Source organism: Sus scrofa, chromosome 3, assembly GCF_000003025.6.
Source record: "Sus scrofa isolate TJ Tabasco breed Duroc chromosome 3, Sscrofa11.1, whole genome shotgun sequence".
NCBI classification, from domain to species: Eukaryota; Metazoa; Chordata; class Mammalia; order Artiodactyla; family Suidae; genus Sus; species Sus scrofa.
In genome coordinates this window covers 97,488,181-97,503,994 of record NC_010445.4, presented here as the reverse complement: position 1 = coordinate 97,503,994, position 15,814 = coordinate 97,488,181, and the positions used below count along the sequence as shown (strand labels likewise).

General features: G+C 47.5%; 1 long non-coding RNA gene across 7 annotated transcripts in view; it reads left to right on the top strand.

Moving 5' to 3' along the window:
• Positions 1-15,814, top strand: part of LOC106509843 — a 176,253-nt gene that overhangs the window by 68,553 nt on the left and 91,886 nt on the right. For all 7 annotated transcript variants that reach the window (XR_002342750.1, XR_002342746.1, XR_002342751.1 and 4 more), the window contains one exon: positions 15,355-15,517. This is a non-coding gene — a long non-coding RNA (uncharacterized LOC106509843). The remainder of the gene's footprint in view (positions 1-15,354; positions 15,518-15,814) is intronic.

Below are 15,814 nucleotides of genomic sequence, written 5' to 3'. Positions count from 1 at the left end.
TCAAACTCCTGAGACCTGGAATTTGAACCCAGGGCCTTAACTCCCAACTTGGTCTTCTTTGAAAACCCTTTGCTGCTCAGCCAAGCTCCTTGGCAAAACCTGGGACTCGGTAGCCAGGGCTAAGGGGCCAGTCTCTGGGCTCCAGGGCCTGAGTGAGGCAAGCCAGGACTTTGGCCAACCCTGAAGCCCTGGGAGGTTCCGAGCCCATCACCCCCATCATTTCCCACTTGTCCTGGGGTGGAGGCGGGAGCTGGCAGGTGACATCACCCCTCTCCAGCCTGTGTCATGTGAGGCCAGCGTGAGCTGGGGCTCGGTATGTAATTCTGCCCTGAACCACAGAGGCAGCATCTTGTCCTGCTGTCTGGCTCCTTGGGTGGGAGAGATACATGAAATGAAAGAAGAGGAAGGGCGGGGGGGCGGGGTGCATTCCAGTTCTGCAGAACCTTGGACCTTGGCTCTGGCATGAGCAGTAAAGAGGAAAGGCAGGATTTCATAGACGCAAGAACAGAATGGTGGTTGCCATTCTATTGGGGGGGGGGAATGGGGTGAGGAATTTCAATGAGTACACACTTTCAGGTATAAGAGAAGTTCTGGCGTTCCCGTTGTGGCTCAGAGGGTTAAGACTCCCTGGAGATGTGGGTTCGATCCCTGGGCTCGCTCAGTGGTTAAGGATCTGGCATTGCTGCAAGCTGTGGTGTCAGTCACAGATGCGGCTTAGATCAAGGCTGCAGCTCTGATCTGACCCCTAGTCTGGGAACTTCCATATGCTACAGGTGCCCCCCTCGCGTCCCCTGCAAAAAGGTAAGTCCTGAGGATCTATATACAGCATGGTGACTATAGTTCATACAGTAAATAGGGACTTGAATGTTGCAGAGAGTAAATCTTAAGCATTCTCACCACACACAGGAAAGAGTTACCTTATGTTATAGATGGGGTGATGGATGTGTTATTAACCTCGATGTTAATGATTATTCCACAATGTATGTGTATATCAAATCATCACATCATGCACTTTATTTTTTTATTTTTATTTTTTTTTTGTCTTTTTGTTGTTGTTATTGTTGCTATCTCTTGGTTCTTGGGCCGCTCCCGCGGCATATGGAGGTTCCCAGGCTAGGGGTTGAATCGGAGCTGTAGCCACCGGCCTACGCCAGAGCCACAGCAACGCAGGATCCGAGCCGCGTCTGCAACCTACACCACAGCTCATGGCAACGCCGGATCGTTAACCCACTGAGCAAGGACAGGGACTGAACCCGCAATCTCATGGTTCCTAGTCGGATTCGTTAACCACTGCGCCACGACGGGAACTCCACATCATGCACTTTAAATACATACACTTATGTGTCAGTTAGTCCTCAGTAATGTTAAAAGAAAAGGTGGCAGCCAGTGACCGCACCCACCCCCCCCAAGCAGGGGAGAAGGAGACCCCTGTCCTGGACTTGGGAATGGCTCTTAGGAGTCTGTGTGTTCTGTCGGATGAGCTGCTGAGTACAAGAATGTTCTGGGGAAGGGGCAGCAGAGGCGTGTTAGGGTCCTGGAGTCTGTGTAGGTGCTCCTGTGTGAGCCGGGTGCTGGGTGTGTGAGAGGGGAGTTAGGGCCCTGCCCTGGCCCGAAGCCCGGGACAGGCCTAGGACCTGGGGCAGACAATCACCTCTGCTGACCCGGCCTGGGGCTTTGAAGTCCTCCTTCCTCCTGGAGGCTCCAGGCACAGGCAGCCCAGGTTTATTAGTTACAGGTTTATCTGGGGCTAATTTAACTTGTTAAGATAATTGTGCCAGCGGCCGCAGCCCGAGGCCCCCGCCTCGGTAATTACCCTTCTCCTCACCTCTTTCATCTGCGAGGGCTGCCCGCCTTTGCACAGCCCCACTGGGCCCCTCGCTTGCTTGGGTCCTTCCAAGGCTTTGGGAGGGGCCCTGGTGGTGCTTTCACACGGTCTCATGTTTTTGGAAAAGCTTGCAAAAGTGCGTTATTTTGACCACAATCATTGAAGGCTGCTGTTTCTCTTCATCCTGACTGCCCCTCTCACATTTTCCCTCCTGTCAGGTGGGCTCGGAATAACTGTGAGCATTTTTGGGATCCAGCAAGGGAAACTTGAGTTGGGGATGCATTTAGCGTGGGTGAGTGGCGAGTATTGATGTGGGTTGCAGTGTGCACAGATAGCATTTCGTGAATGTGGCTCTTGGTCACTTGGGTGTCCCGTTACCGTTATTAGGGGAGGAGAATTCCAGGAATTCTCCTGCTTCCCGTGGTGTTGACTCACCTGGGGTGATGCAGTGAGAATGCGTCCTATGGCTCTCGGGACGGGAAACCGTGGGAAGGGGTAGAGAAACAAGATTTGAAAGGTACAGAGCCAGAAGCTGGTCTGTGGAAAGTTCTTTCCATCTTCCAGCTCATATAGGAAACGTGTTAAGGATTTAACCCAACTGACAACAGTCTTAAAAGTTCACATGACATTGGTTGAGAAGCTGAAATAAACATTTTAAACTTCTGAGTAACAAAGTGCATAGTTCGATCAACAAGGTTGGAGGAGAGGCCATCCTCTACCCTCTATAGAGAAGACCATGTGATGAAATCACTGCCACATGATGAGGTGGTCATATGACGGAGATGCCTCTTAGGGGCGTCCACGTCACTGAGGAACCAGAAGGCTGCAGGGGGTAGGGGTGAGGGGAGAGGAGTGATGGAGGTGATGATGGTGGTAGGGGAAGGAGGAGGGGATTCAGTGACAAGGATGGCGAGAGAACTAGCGATTCTTGTAAAATCTGAACCCAAACCCGGAAACCACAAAGGACTTCGAGGCGTGGAAGAAGATGGCACCAGTCCCGTGGCTGGAATGAATGAGATGAGACATGCCTGCCTCATGGAAGTTCAGGGATAGAAAGGGCCTCGAGGACTAGAGACCACCTAAAATCCTGGGTTCTGTCCACAGGGGTCTTGGCCATCTTCCCCTCCCCCTAGCCCCATACTAATGTGTGTGAGTGTGTGTGGGGGTGTGAGGGAGGAGGAAGGGCTCTGAGCCCTTGCATCCGCTTGGTTCAAGGACCCCTGCTTTTGCTGGTGTTCTGCATGCAGGTCCTTCAATAAAGGGTCCTGACAGTAGAAAAGATTCAGAAACCACCTATTTGAAACAAACCATTGCAGAGCCAGTTTTTATTAGTTTCTCTGGGTGGGATTTTAATGTATCACACACCAGTTGTTTCGTAGTGTAATTATTAGTTCATATTTAAAAAAAAATCTAAAATCAGGGTAATTTGTCTTGAAACCACATGGAAAGTTCTATGCTACATTAAATTCCAAATAGTACAAAGGGACACTCATTTAGAAAGTTTTTTTTTTTTTTTACATTTCCATAATTCTCAGGAGAAAGAAAATGCTAAGCAATACAAGCAAAGTCTCTTCTGAAGCTCTAGTTTTACATCAAAGGACACAAGAGCATTGAAAGGGTTACAACTAATATTTTGAGTCTCCATCTATACCTGATGAGTGTAAAAGAGGCTTTTACTAAACAACAAACAAAAATGAATGCTTACTATCAAGAAAAAGGTCTCAGTCTCTGCCCACTTCTGACAGAGAAAAGCTTAAAAAGTTTTTAATAAATTAAAAATTAATATCTAATCACTTGTGATGGAACATGATGGAATAACTATGTGAATAAAAGAATGTATATAAGTGTATAACTGGGCCACTTTGCTGTACAGCAGAAATTTACAGAACACTGTAAATCAACTATAATTTAAAATTTTTAAAAAATTAATCGAGGTAGGTTTTTTTCCCCCATTATGTTGGTATCTAAAGGAGAATTTGTTATTAGTTCATAACTATCCATACTCTTCCCTTGAATGGTGTTGCATCAGAGTGTTTAACTTGTTTTTCAGGATTGTATTAAAAATATCAAATAATATTAATTTTCATTTCTTGTTACCCTTCAAATAATAATTCATGTAATTATTTGAATAATTATTTAAAAATGTTCATCTCCTGTTTGTTCTGATTTAATATTAAGTTTATATTTATATAAATGAATGTTTTACTTAATGTTTCATCTGTTTATTAATATTTTTAAAGTTTTATGGCCACGCCCACGGGATATGGAAGTCCTGAGCTGAAAATTGAATCTGAGCCACAGCTGTGGCAATGCCGGATCCTTTAACCTACTGAGCCCAGACAGGGATTCAAACCCGTACCTCTGAAGCGTGAACCCTGAGCTGCTGCATTCGGATTCTGAATCTACTGTGTCACAGTGGGAACTTCTATTTATTAATTTTAAAAATTAAAATAGGGATTTCCCTTGTGGTGCAGTGGGTTAAGGATCGGGTGTTTTCACTGCAGTAGCTAGGGTCACTGCTGTGGTGCAGGTTCATTTTCTGGCTTGGGAACTTCCACATGCCATGGATGTGGTCAAAAAAAAATTCAAATCAATTTAATGCTTAGTTTGACATTTAAACATGAATTAATAATTGTGAACACTTACTATACATGTATTAAGTAATCCTATGTGTCAGTGTTATACAAAAACTAAGTACAGCCCATGTTGCAATCACTATGAGGAAAAATGACCCTGTCCTGACACAAAGGACAAAGCTACCACTCAGAGAAGTCAAGGTGGCTTACCCCAAGGTCACATAGTTAGCGAATGGCGGAGGAAGGCATATAAATCTGGCTCTTCCTGTACTAAGTCTATAGCACGTATCCCCACCCTGCACTGCCTCCAGGCCCTCTGACCCAGGAACACCGTGTGGTGCCTCCCCAACTGTGTTCCGGTTACGTCCCTGTTAAAACCCCAGCACTCATGCAGGACTGCGAGGCTGTGTCCTGCTGCTCTTAGAGATGGTGAAACCACAGGACCCAAACCCCACACTCTCCGGCCCAACAACTCCCAGGGACCCAAAGGACCACATGGATGGATCCCGGGGCCCAAGAAGAGAGAAGTGGGAATCGAGTCAATAAGTCAGAGAGGCAAGGTCTGATGTTGCCGGGTGGTTTCTGCTGTCTGTCTGCACATTGTGTTGCTGCGTGTCGTGGTGTCACACACTGCTGATTATGTGCTAAGCCTGTGCTGTATTCTCACTGTTGGGTGATGTGCTGCAGAGTGGGGGCCATTGCTTGCTGTCCAGTCCCTGGTGCAGCGCATGTATCATGGGAAGGCCCGGCTTGGAGCACTTTCTCAAAGAGACCCCGGGGCTGGTCCCGATGACCCTGATCTATCCCGTAGCTTCAGTCTAAGTCTGTTGCTCACAAACAGCTCCTCTCTCAGCTCCCAATTCACAAGCCAAAGGCCCCATTCCTGGGCAGGCCCAGCTGCGGACCGCTCTGCTAATTAATGACTGCTGATTGGCCCGAGAGGTGCACTCATTATGCCCAGTAGAGATCAAAGCCAGGCCCAATAATCTGCTAAACGAGATGTCAGATTAGGGCATTCTTCTGGGCTATTAGAAAGATTTTTCTCCCTGGGTAAAGGCCTGTCAGGGCATATGACCCTGTCACCCACCATGAGCTGAGCCGGAGGGGGGCTCCACAGCCTTTCTGCTCCTCTTACTTTGAATGTGGCCATTTAATGGGACAGCCCCACCCTAGGGGGCCCTGCATGATGCCTAGGGAGGTCACAAAATGGGGAGGGAGCCCCCTAGGAAAGTCATGTTTGGGCGGAGTCACCTGTGCCTCTGTATCTTTGGGGTTGCTGGGTGTTGGGGCACTGTAGCCCTCCCCCGATCCCTGAACTTTCAGCTGTACCATGGGCATTCTCTCTCAGTCTACCTCCTAGGGCTGGGGGTCAAGTTTAATGTTGATACCTCTTCCTCTTCTCAGGAACTAGCCCCAGTCTGACACTCATTTCAAACCGAAAGCCCCAGCCCAACTTTCTCACTCCAGGCTTGAGAATGGAGCCTCTGTTTTTAGCATTAGTACAAACAGCTATTCATGGCTACCACTGATCAAATGCAGAGTGTCAGGCACTGTGCTAAATTCTAATTTTATTTCTACTGTCTGAAAACACTACAAATTAGGCATTATTAACATCCACTATGACGCAGGAGGAAAGCTAGGCTCAGTAAATCGTCCAAGTCACTCAACTTAGCAGCAGTTCCAGTAGTGAGTCCTGACTGGCTGAAGTCAATCAGCATGTTGATTGGTCTAGAGACAGGCACATGACCTAATTTTGGCCAATGAGAGAGACTAAGCACTAGACTGTAGGAGAGGTGCTGGGAAAGGAACTCTCTCCCTGGATGGTGTGGACGGGAGGTCAGGAACTGCTGGAGCTATTTTTCTCTTACCAGAAAAGAGCCTGGAGCTGGAGGGTGGATAGCATGGAACCATATGGGGCCAATATGGTGGATCTTTGGAACTGTAGTTTAAGCTATTGAATTGAATTAAGCTAAATGAGAGACTACATTGTCTTTAATGTTTAAACCAGTTTGAGTCAGGCTTCCTGTGACTTGCAAGTAAAAGTCTGGTGCATGGTACCTGTCCCAGAGGAACCAGACCTGCCCAGTAGGTCTGGGCCCCCAGAGTTAGCCCAGGGGTGAGCCCGCCTGGAAAGCTAGGAGACTGTTGAAAGCAGGCATGGCAGTCTGCTATGTACTGTGGTTATTGCTTGTTCTGCTTGGCCACTGTCCCTGCTGCCACCTCAAATTAACTTGGCTATGACCTCACCTGCCACCTCTGCTTGGCTTGACCGCCTATGGTACAGGTTCTGCTATCTCCCACCAACCTCTATCCTGCCCAGCCTAGTTGGGATACCCGGAGCCAGCCCAGGCCTGGATCAGCCCTCTTTGTTTGTTAGGATTAGGTTTGACTTCGAGAAGCAGACACTCAAAATGACAATGGTGGAGTTCCCTCATGGCTCACTGGGTTAAGGAGCCTGTGTTGTCACTGCTGTGGCTCTGGATACAGCTGTGGTGTGGGTTTGGTCCCTAGCCCAGGAACTTCTGTGTGCTGTGGGTGTGCCCCGCCCCCCAAAGACAGTGGCTTAAACAACATTGAAGACTATTTTAATAGAAAGCACATAATATTCTGGAGACGAGGGCTCACGGTTGGTGTGGCAACCTGACTACACCAGTGTTCATTTATACCTTGACTCTTTTTACATCGATCAGCTTTGCCAGAAATTTGTCTACTTTATCAGTCTTTTCAAAGAGCCAGGTTTTGGTTTTGTTGCTACTATGCCGGTTTTCTATTTCATTAATCTCTTTTAATCTTTATTACTTCTTTCCTTCTACTTTATTCGGGTTTACTTTGTTGTTTCTCTCCTTCCTCACTTGAGTTGGACAATTTACTCTTTAAGTTGTAGCCTTTACTTTTTGTACAATAAGTGAAAGTGCAAATATTTTCTCTAATATCCCTGTGGCTGCATCAAGAAATTAAGAAATTTTATTGTAATTATTGTTAGGTTCTAAATATTTTCTCATTTCCATTTTAATTTCTTCTTTAACACTTGAGTTATTTAGGAATGTGTTTATCAATTTACAGAATAATGTCTTCAAAAGTTTTTTTGCTATCAATTTCTAATTTCTAGTTTGTGTATAATCCATGATACATTTTTAGAAATATTCCAAGAAAAATATCAATAACATAATGATAGCATGAAGTGGTCTATATTTGTTCATTAGACTAAGCTTATTAATTTAAATCATTTCTATTAGTGTTTTTTTGATCTTTCAGTTACAGAGAGATCTGCGATGATTGTGGAATTGTTGGTTTCCTTTTTGTAATTCTGCCAAACATTATATATTTTGAGGTTGTGTTATTAGGTGTCTTCACATTAAAAAAATTATATCTTACTAGGGAATTTCCTTTCATTATTACATATTGACCCTCTTTATTTCTAATGATGCTTTTTTCCTTAAAATCTATTTTGATATTCATATTACTATACCGACTTTCTTTCAGAAATCATTTTTTTCTGTTATGTTTTATTTTATTTTATTTCTTTTTAGGGCTGCACCCATGGCATATGGAAGTTCCCAGGCTAGGGATCAAATCAGAACTGGAGCTGCCAGCCTAGGCCATAGCCTCAGCAACTTAGGCTCCAAGCTGCATCTGTGACCTACACCACAGCTCATTGGCAACACTGGATCCTTAAGCCAGTGAGTGAGGCCAGGGATCAAATCCTCATGAATACTAATCAGTTTCATTACCACTGAGCCACAATCAGAACTTCCTTTTCTGTTATATTTTAATTTCATCTCCTTACTTCACACTTTCTCGGTCTGTATATTTTAATGCCTCTTATAAAGAGCATATAACTAGATTTAAAAAAATCCAATTTAAGAACCTCTGGCTAGATTGGCTCATGTACATTTATTGTGACTTCTGTTGTAGTTGTTTCTCTGGGAATGGCTTAATTTCTCCTTCATTTTTGAAGGATAATCCTGCTGGACATAAAATTTTTGGTTGACTGTCTCTTGTATACAATGAGTTTCCCCCTTGCTTCATTCAAGAGTCTCTTCTTGTCTTTTGACAGTTTGGCTACAATATGTCTAAGTATAGATAATATACTATGGCAAGTCTGGAAATCAGATTTTCCTCTCCTTGAAGGAACAACAAGGGTTTGTTTTTGTTTTGTTGTTGTACTTTTGCTATTAGTTTGTTTAGTGACTTTGCTGGACTAATTCCGTAAAAGCCGCATTTCCTGTATATACAGCCAATGATGTCACTGCTGGGTCAGCCTAGAGGCCAACTAATGATTGGTCAGAGATTTCCTTAAATGCTTTGAACAAAATTTTCTAGGTTGTTCCATGCTGATACATGAAGCTCTAGAACATTCTCTTTAACCTTTGTATAGCATTCCATTACATGACTATACCTCCATTTACTCATCCATTTATCTGTTAGTGGACATGGGTCATTTCTAGTTTTTTGATATTACATAGAAAGTGGCATTGAATGTCTTTGTGTGTGTCTCCTCTCAACTCATATGTGGAGTCTTCCACCATGTATGCCTAGATGTGTAATTGCTGGGTGATGGAATGTGTATCCTCAACCGTAGGAGATATTGCCAAATTGTTCTCCAAATTATTGTACTCTACTAATAGTCACTTATGTGTCTTTTATCAGTATAGCTTGCTTTTTTGGTTTTATTTTAACTTAGCTTTAAAGCTGACCTTAAAAGCCTTCTCCTTCGAAAGGCCTCCTGTGGTTCTCCTGCCCCACTGTGGAATGCTGTTTATTTCTGTCCTATCATATAAGATTCAATTTTCCTGGAGGATGAGGACCATACTATGGCTTATTCATCAGAGCATCCTACCAAAAAAAAAAAAAAAAAAAAAAAAAAGTGTCAGACACACAGTAGTTACTAAATTGAATGAGTCACAATTTCAGTGCCTTTCTCCAGATCTGGTCCAGGTCCAGTCCCACAGGGAAGCCTTCAGCCTTCCCTCTTTCTCCCCTGGACATTTCAATGCAGCTATGTTCACCCATAGCTATTGAGCACCTAAGTCTGAAGATACTTGCATTGAGATGCATTAGAGCTAGGGTCAAGGCTGTCTCATGTGGAAATGCTGGCTGAACTCCTCTTCCTGCTGTGAAATGCAAGCTTCCTCATGAGCTGCCAACTCCAGCAAACATCTTTGATTGTGGGGAGACGGTCATTTGAGGTTTGGAAGAATTTAGGTGTTGCTGGGAGGAATTTAACCTTTGCTTAGCTGACTTCCCTTCACAGAAGTACAAAAAGATAGTGAGAAAATGATGTTAAGAGAGACATTCAAACAAGACATTTAAAATCACATCTTTCCTATATAAACAACTGCTTTACTGGCTACAACTCATTCTTAGCTAGTCCTTGAAGCAGTTCCCCAAGGACTGCTCCTGGTCACACCTGGTTCCCATTACTGTATCTACTTAAAAGCAGTAAAACTGCCTTTCTTCAAAAATACTGTGAAGCATGAAAATTCACTCTGACCTGCCCCTAGGTTGTCCAGATGAGCTTGTCTGACAGTTTCATGTGATCAGTTATCCGCAGCCCCTCATGAAGGCACATTCTGTCCAGACAGAAACAAACAATTGGCCTGCCAGTTTAAAATGCCAACAGGCTTCAGCACATACCTTGTTGGGCAGAGCCATCTGCCGTGCACACTTGGTTGGCAGTCTTGTCTCGTGCACCATTTCCTCTATGCAGGTACATTCGCCTTGTCTACATGGATCTGCCTGCAGTTGTCTGGCCCCCTGGATGGACATCCCCCAACCCTCAATCTATAGAAGAGGACAGGGAGAGCTGGGAGCAGTGGCCTTTTGGGGAGAGGGCAGCTCTCATAGAGAGGCTATTCTTCCCTTTCCAATGGAGGGGGAAAGGGAGACCTTTTCCTTTCTTAAAGCCAGGGAGGGGAAACCAAGAGATCCACTCGGTTTTGGGGTTTTTTTTTGGGCCGTACCCGCAGCATATGGAAATTTCTGGGACAGGGATTGAATCTGAGCCCCACAGTTGCAACTTATACCACAATTGTGGCAACTGCTGGATCCGGGGAGGGGACTGAACCTACGTTCTTGCTGCTGCAGAGACACCTTCGATCTTCTTGCACCACACTAGGTAGTCTGAGACCCATTCTTAAAGGACCCATTATCCATGTTTCCTGGATGGTTCAAAAATCATTTGCCTATATTTAAACCTCTTTTTCAGAAAGTTAAAAAAAAAAAAACCATCTTTAGAGGTGCTTACAAAAGCCTTTTTATATTTTGAAGGGGCCCACGGAGTGAGAGAAGGTGCTTTCTGCTCTGCCCCTGTGTATGTCTGCAGGAGAGAGAATTCGAGAGAGTTGGCAGAGCAGAGAGGGAGCAGAGGCTCTCCTGCTACCGGGCAAGGCCGGGGTTCCTGAGTTTCCCATGGGTTAGTGGCTGCTGGCTAAGGCAGCTGGACTTGAGTCCTTTGCTGTCACCCAATCCTGCCTTCCCCTTTCTCCCTTCCTCCTGTTCCTCCCCTCCCCTAAGCAGGCTGCCTGGTTGAATGAGAAATAACAGCAGCAAACAGCCCTTTGCTTCTTGCAGGGCCCTCTGAAGGGCCCAGACATGCATGCCATGGAGAGCCAGCTCCAGGATGCCTGCCCCACCGAGGGTGCTGAAGGTCCCTTGGCTTAACTAAGTAATCAGCAGAGGCAGCTAACCTGGAGGGAGCTCCAGCCCAAGTTAGGCGTGTGCCCTTTTTCTTCTCCTTTGCCGCCAGCAGTGGATAACATTGGCCTCAGAGGAGGTTGGGGGCGTGTGTGAAGATCAGCTCAGCTCAGATCCCTTCTCCATCTCTTGTAACTGGGGCTATAACTCTGGCCTCTCCTGGGAAAAGGAAGAGAAGAAACAAGCCAATAAGCTGAACTGAGTCTTAAGGAACAGAACCAGATTGTCCTGGGAACGCAAGGAGGTTGAAATGTGTGGTTATAGTTAAGGGAGCCTTTAATCAATGAGAAACAGAATTTGTCACAGGATAGATAGGGTAGAAAATGTGGAACCATTTTTGTGTTTATTTTCTACTGCACTGAGACTCTTCAATAAACTGGTTATATTTGTGAATCCTTTAAGGATCAGTATACAGTTCTATAAATTCACAAGCTCTAGACTTGATAATGGAACTACAAAACATGAGATCATCATGAGGCATCAAGAACAGCTTAAGGCCAAGCTTGAAAGATTAACAAAACATCCAAAAACAGATTTACGTGTGGGAAAATGATTTCCTAACCAGGAAGCATGAGGACAATGAGACAGTTCACAGTGGGAATGCAAACAGAATCATCATCATTCTAAAAAAGGGCTGGGAGTTCCTGTTGTGGCTCGGTGGTTAACAAATCTGACTAGGAACCATAAGGTTGCAGGTTTGATCCCTGGCTTTGCTCTGTGGGTTAAGGATCTGGCATTGCCGTGAGCCATGGTGTAGGTTGCAGACGCGGCTCGGATCCCGAGTTTTTGTGGCTCTGGTGTAGGCTGGTGGCTACAGCTCCGATTAGACCCCTAGCCTGGGAATCTCCATATGCCGCAGGAGCGGCCTACGAAAATAGCAAAAAGACAAAAATAAATAAATAAATAAAAATAAAATAAAAATGGGCTGAAGAGATGCTGCAGGTGGCCAGGGTGGGCTGAATGCTAGCCAGGGTCAGGATGGAGCAGAAACTAAAAGTGAGCAAGGCAGGTGGTGAGGACACAGGGGAACACCCCGCAGAGAAGGAGCAAAGGTGCGGTGAGAGGAGCCTGGGCTTTGCCTCACCTCAATCTCTGCCCCCTTGCCTTTCCTCCTCTCTCCTTACAAACGACACGCTTACAGATCTGTGACTCGTGTGGTCCAGCCTCAGTGGTGTTGGTTCAAGAGAACAAAGTTCGGAAGCCAAACATGATGTCATTAGCATTTGAGTTCTGGCAGTTCCCGTTGTGGCTCAGCAGGTTACAAATCTGACTAGTATCCATGAGGGTGCAGGTTTGATCCCTGGCCTTGCTCACTGGGCTAAGGAACCAGTGTTACCATGAACTGTGGTGTAGGTCGCAGATGTGACTGTGGTGTAGGCTGGCAGCTGCAGCTCCGTTTCCACCCCTAGCCTGGGAACTTCCATATTCCCCAGATGTGGTCCTAAACAGCAAGGGAAAAAGAAGAAGAATTTCAATTCTATCCTTGGATTTCTCAGTCTGGCCTCGCCAGGGCACAGCTCTTTCTCTTCTCCCCATGACTCCCCCTCAGAGCTACCCCAGTGCTTGTCGGATCCTCTTCTTCTTTCCCCTTCACTTCTGATCTTGTCAAAGGCCGAGAGACCAGCTTCCCCAGCAAGGATGTCTTCAAGGGTGGGAAGGAGAGGCGAGGAAGTGGGCTAGCCAGAGTCCCCTCAGCAGGAGAGAGGAGGGGACGGCTTGGAACAATCACTGCTTAGTGATTTTATCCCATCAAACAGGTAGCATGTAGGTTCTTAGCCGCCACATGACCCTGGCAAGGACACTGTGTGACTCAGAGTGAGTGATTTAACTTCTCTGAGCTGCAGGTTCTTTAGATTTGACTAGATGTGATGATTTCTGCTTCATGAGGGTAGCTGTGAGGGTTGACAAGAAGACCCATGAGAAGCACTGTGTCCCCTGGAGCCCAGTGGCTAGGCACCACTCTCTGTGGCCCCTGGGACATGGGTGTGCAGCTGCCTACAGCCCAGAGGTCCTTCGGACCAACCCCCCACCCCCACCCCCGAATGAAGAGCTTCTCCTCAGCCCTTGAATCCAACTTCTCCGAGGCCAGAAACCTGCGCTTACCTGCTCTGGGCTTCCTCTAACTCTCTGTCTGAGGGCTTCTCCTACTTTTCTCAGATGCTGGAGGAAGCCCCATTTCATCTGATTTCCTAGTTGGTTTGACGGGAAACGCCTTGACTGTGTGCCTGTGGTGCCAGGCCTTGCTGTGGGAGCCTCTGGCATTGGCCTTAGAGGTATCCAGGGGAGAGGGGTGGAGGTGGGGGGAGCTGGTTGGGAAATGTTCCCTCCTGAACTTCCAGGCAGAAGGGCTTCCCTGCTCCAGCCGGTGCCCCAACTCTCCAAGCAGGTGCCTTCTCTGGGCCCAGCATCTCTGCCCTTGCTCTGTCCCCTTTGCTGCTCTGATGGGGTCAGGTCCCCTGGGTCCTTCCCTAAGACGGGGTTCCTGAGGCTGGCAGCACCCCCCCAGCCCACCCCACCCCCGTGACACCGCCCTGGGACTGTCTGGAAATGTGGCTTTGGGAATCAAAGGTGGAAATCTGAGGGACTGAAGGCAGGAAGGAAGGAAGGGAGGGAGTAAGTCGGTCACTGCTCTGTCACAGGACGGTGACGGCATATGCTCCTAGACGTCTATCTGTAAGGGGCAAGCGCCTTGCCCCATGTATGCGTAAGCGCTCCATGCAGACGTGTCAGGTGGCGAGTGATCTAATGTGTTGGCTTATTCATTTATGAGCGTCAAAAGGAGGGAAATACCCGCCACACTTGTTTCTTTTTGCTCCACTTGTGCAAGGGCCAACACAACCAGCACAAGGGATGAACACTTGCCGCTCAGGGACTCTGCTCACCAGGATGGATGTTCCAATGCGGGCATGGGCTCACCTCACTGTCTGCGAACAAAGCGGGACTCAACAGGATGGGGAGGCCCAGGGAGTGGGACGTGAGAAGCTGTTTAGCGAATCTGCTACTTAGAGACTCAAACAAATAATGAATGTGCTAATTACGAATGATAACAAGGTTTGACTGTTTTCAACACACGTCAGTCACCTCTTTGGAGGTAGGGTGCACGTTCTTCCTGGATTTATGGATGTACGGATGAGGTGACCAAGAGCCAGAGAGGTTCAGGAACTTGTGCTAGTTTGCACAGTGGAGCCCAGATTCAAACCCCGGGCTGAGTGTCACTGCCACCCAGGCAGGCTGCCCTTTTCACCACCTTGTGGGTTGCTTCTGGGCGGCCCTCGGCCAGCAAGGAAGCTGGTGGTAACTCAGTGCGTTACCTTCTCCTGTTAAGCCGAAGGGTGACCTCTCTCAGCACCCACGGGAGGGGGGACCCACCCCAGGTCTCAGGCGGCGTCTTAGGCCCCGGAAGTCATTTTGCTGGTGGGCTGGGGGTGTGGTTGGGGCAGGAGCACTGGCCTTAGAGTGGGACAGTCCTGGTTCCAAACCCAGACGCATACAAGCTGTGACTTCAGGAAGGTCACCATCTGTACCTGGGCCTCATTTCCTTCAGCACTGAGTGGGGAGCCGGGGAGCCAGGGAGCGGGGAACACAATAATTACAGTTTCTTTGACTTGCTACAAGTTTCTCATACTTGCCCAATAAATGTTCTTTTATCTCTGTGGCCCCAGAAACTTCTCAAGGGCACCAAGGAAGAGGCTGTGTGGGGTGAGGAAAGCCCCATGAGGGCGGGCATGAGAAATGCTAAGGGTAGAGGGGGCACCAAGGAAGTAACTCAGAGTCTGCCCCAGCCAGAGGCCCCTTGCACAAGTCCGTTGGTCTTTGCAGTTTTCCAAGTGCTTTGCACACTTAATCTAGGACAGTGGGGACCCCCTTGTGCAGTCGATGGAGCCTAGAGGAGAATGCTAGTGCGCTCCTGCTCCGTGCCCAGCTTGCCCTGGGTACTCTGGCACTTTTTGCGCCTTTGTAGAGACCCGATGGGCTCAGTATGATGACACCCATTTGCTGCTGAGCGGACTGGGGCTCAGGAGGGAAATTTGCCCATAGACACCCGGCTATCAGAGGATGGAACTAAGATCGATACCCAGGGGCTCTGATGACAAAATCTGTGCTTCGCTCACCACGAGACCAGTACGAGTGCTCAATGTCCACCTTTCTGGGCATTCAGTCCAGGGCTCTTTCCTTCCCCCACGTTCCCCTTGTTCTGCTCTGAGATGTCAGAGGCTATGAAGCTGGGAGCTGATGGCTGTGCTTTTGCCTTCTCAGGTACATCCCACTTCCAGCGGGTTGTCCCTCGGTGCTGGCTTGGCTTCTTGGGAAAAGAGTGAAGAATCAGAGCCTACACGCTGCTGCTGAGCTCCACAGCCTCCATCTTGCCTCCTCCTGTTTAGACGATGCGGGTCCTAGTTCTGGGAAGCCCTTCCACCGGGTAAGTGCTGGCAGGCTGGGCACTGTGCCCTCATCACACCGTAGCTCCTGGCCCACCAGGCCTGCCTAGGAGGCCGAGTGTCCCTCTGGGCCTGGGAGCCCCTTCCTCTGGGGCTCAGGTGTTCTTCCCTTGATGGTTTGGTGGTCCAGGGCTCTTATTTCTGTGGCCTGGGATGCGAGGGTAGATGAGGGGGTGTGAAAGGGTTAACATAATTTTGGCCGTTATTCCTTTTTGGCATCTGCGAGTCAGCTTAATAGGATCTCAGCTTTCCTGTTGCCTCACCAATGAAACAGAAAC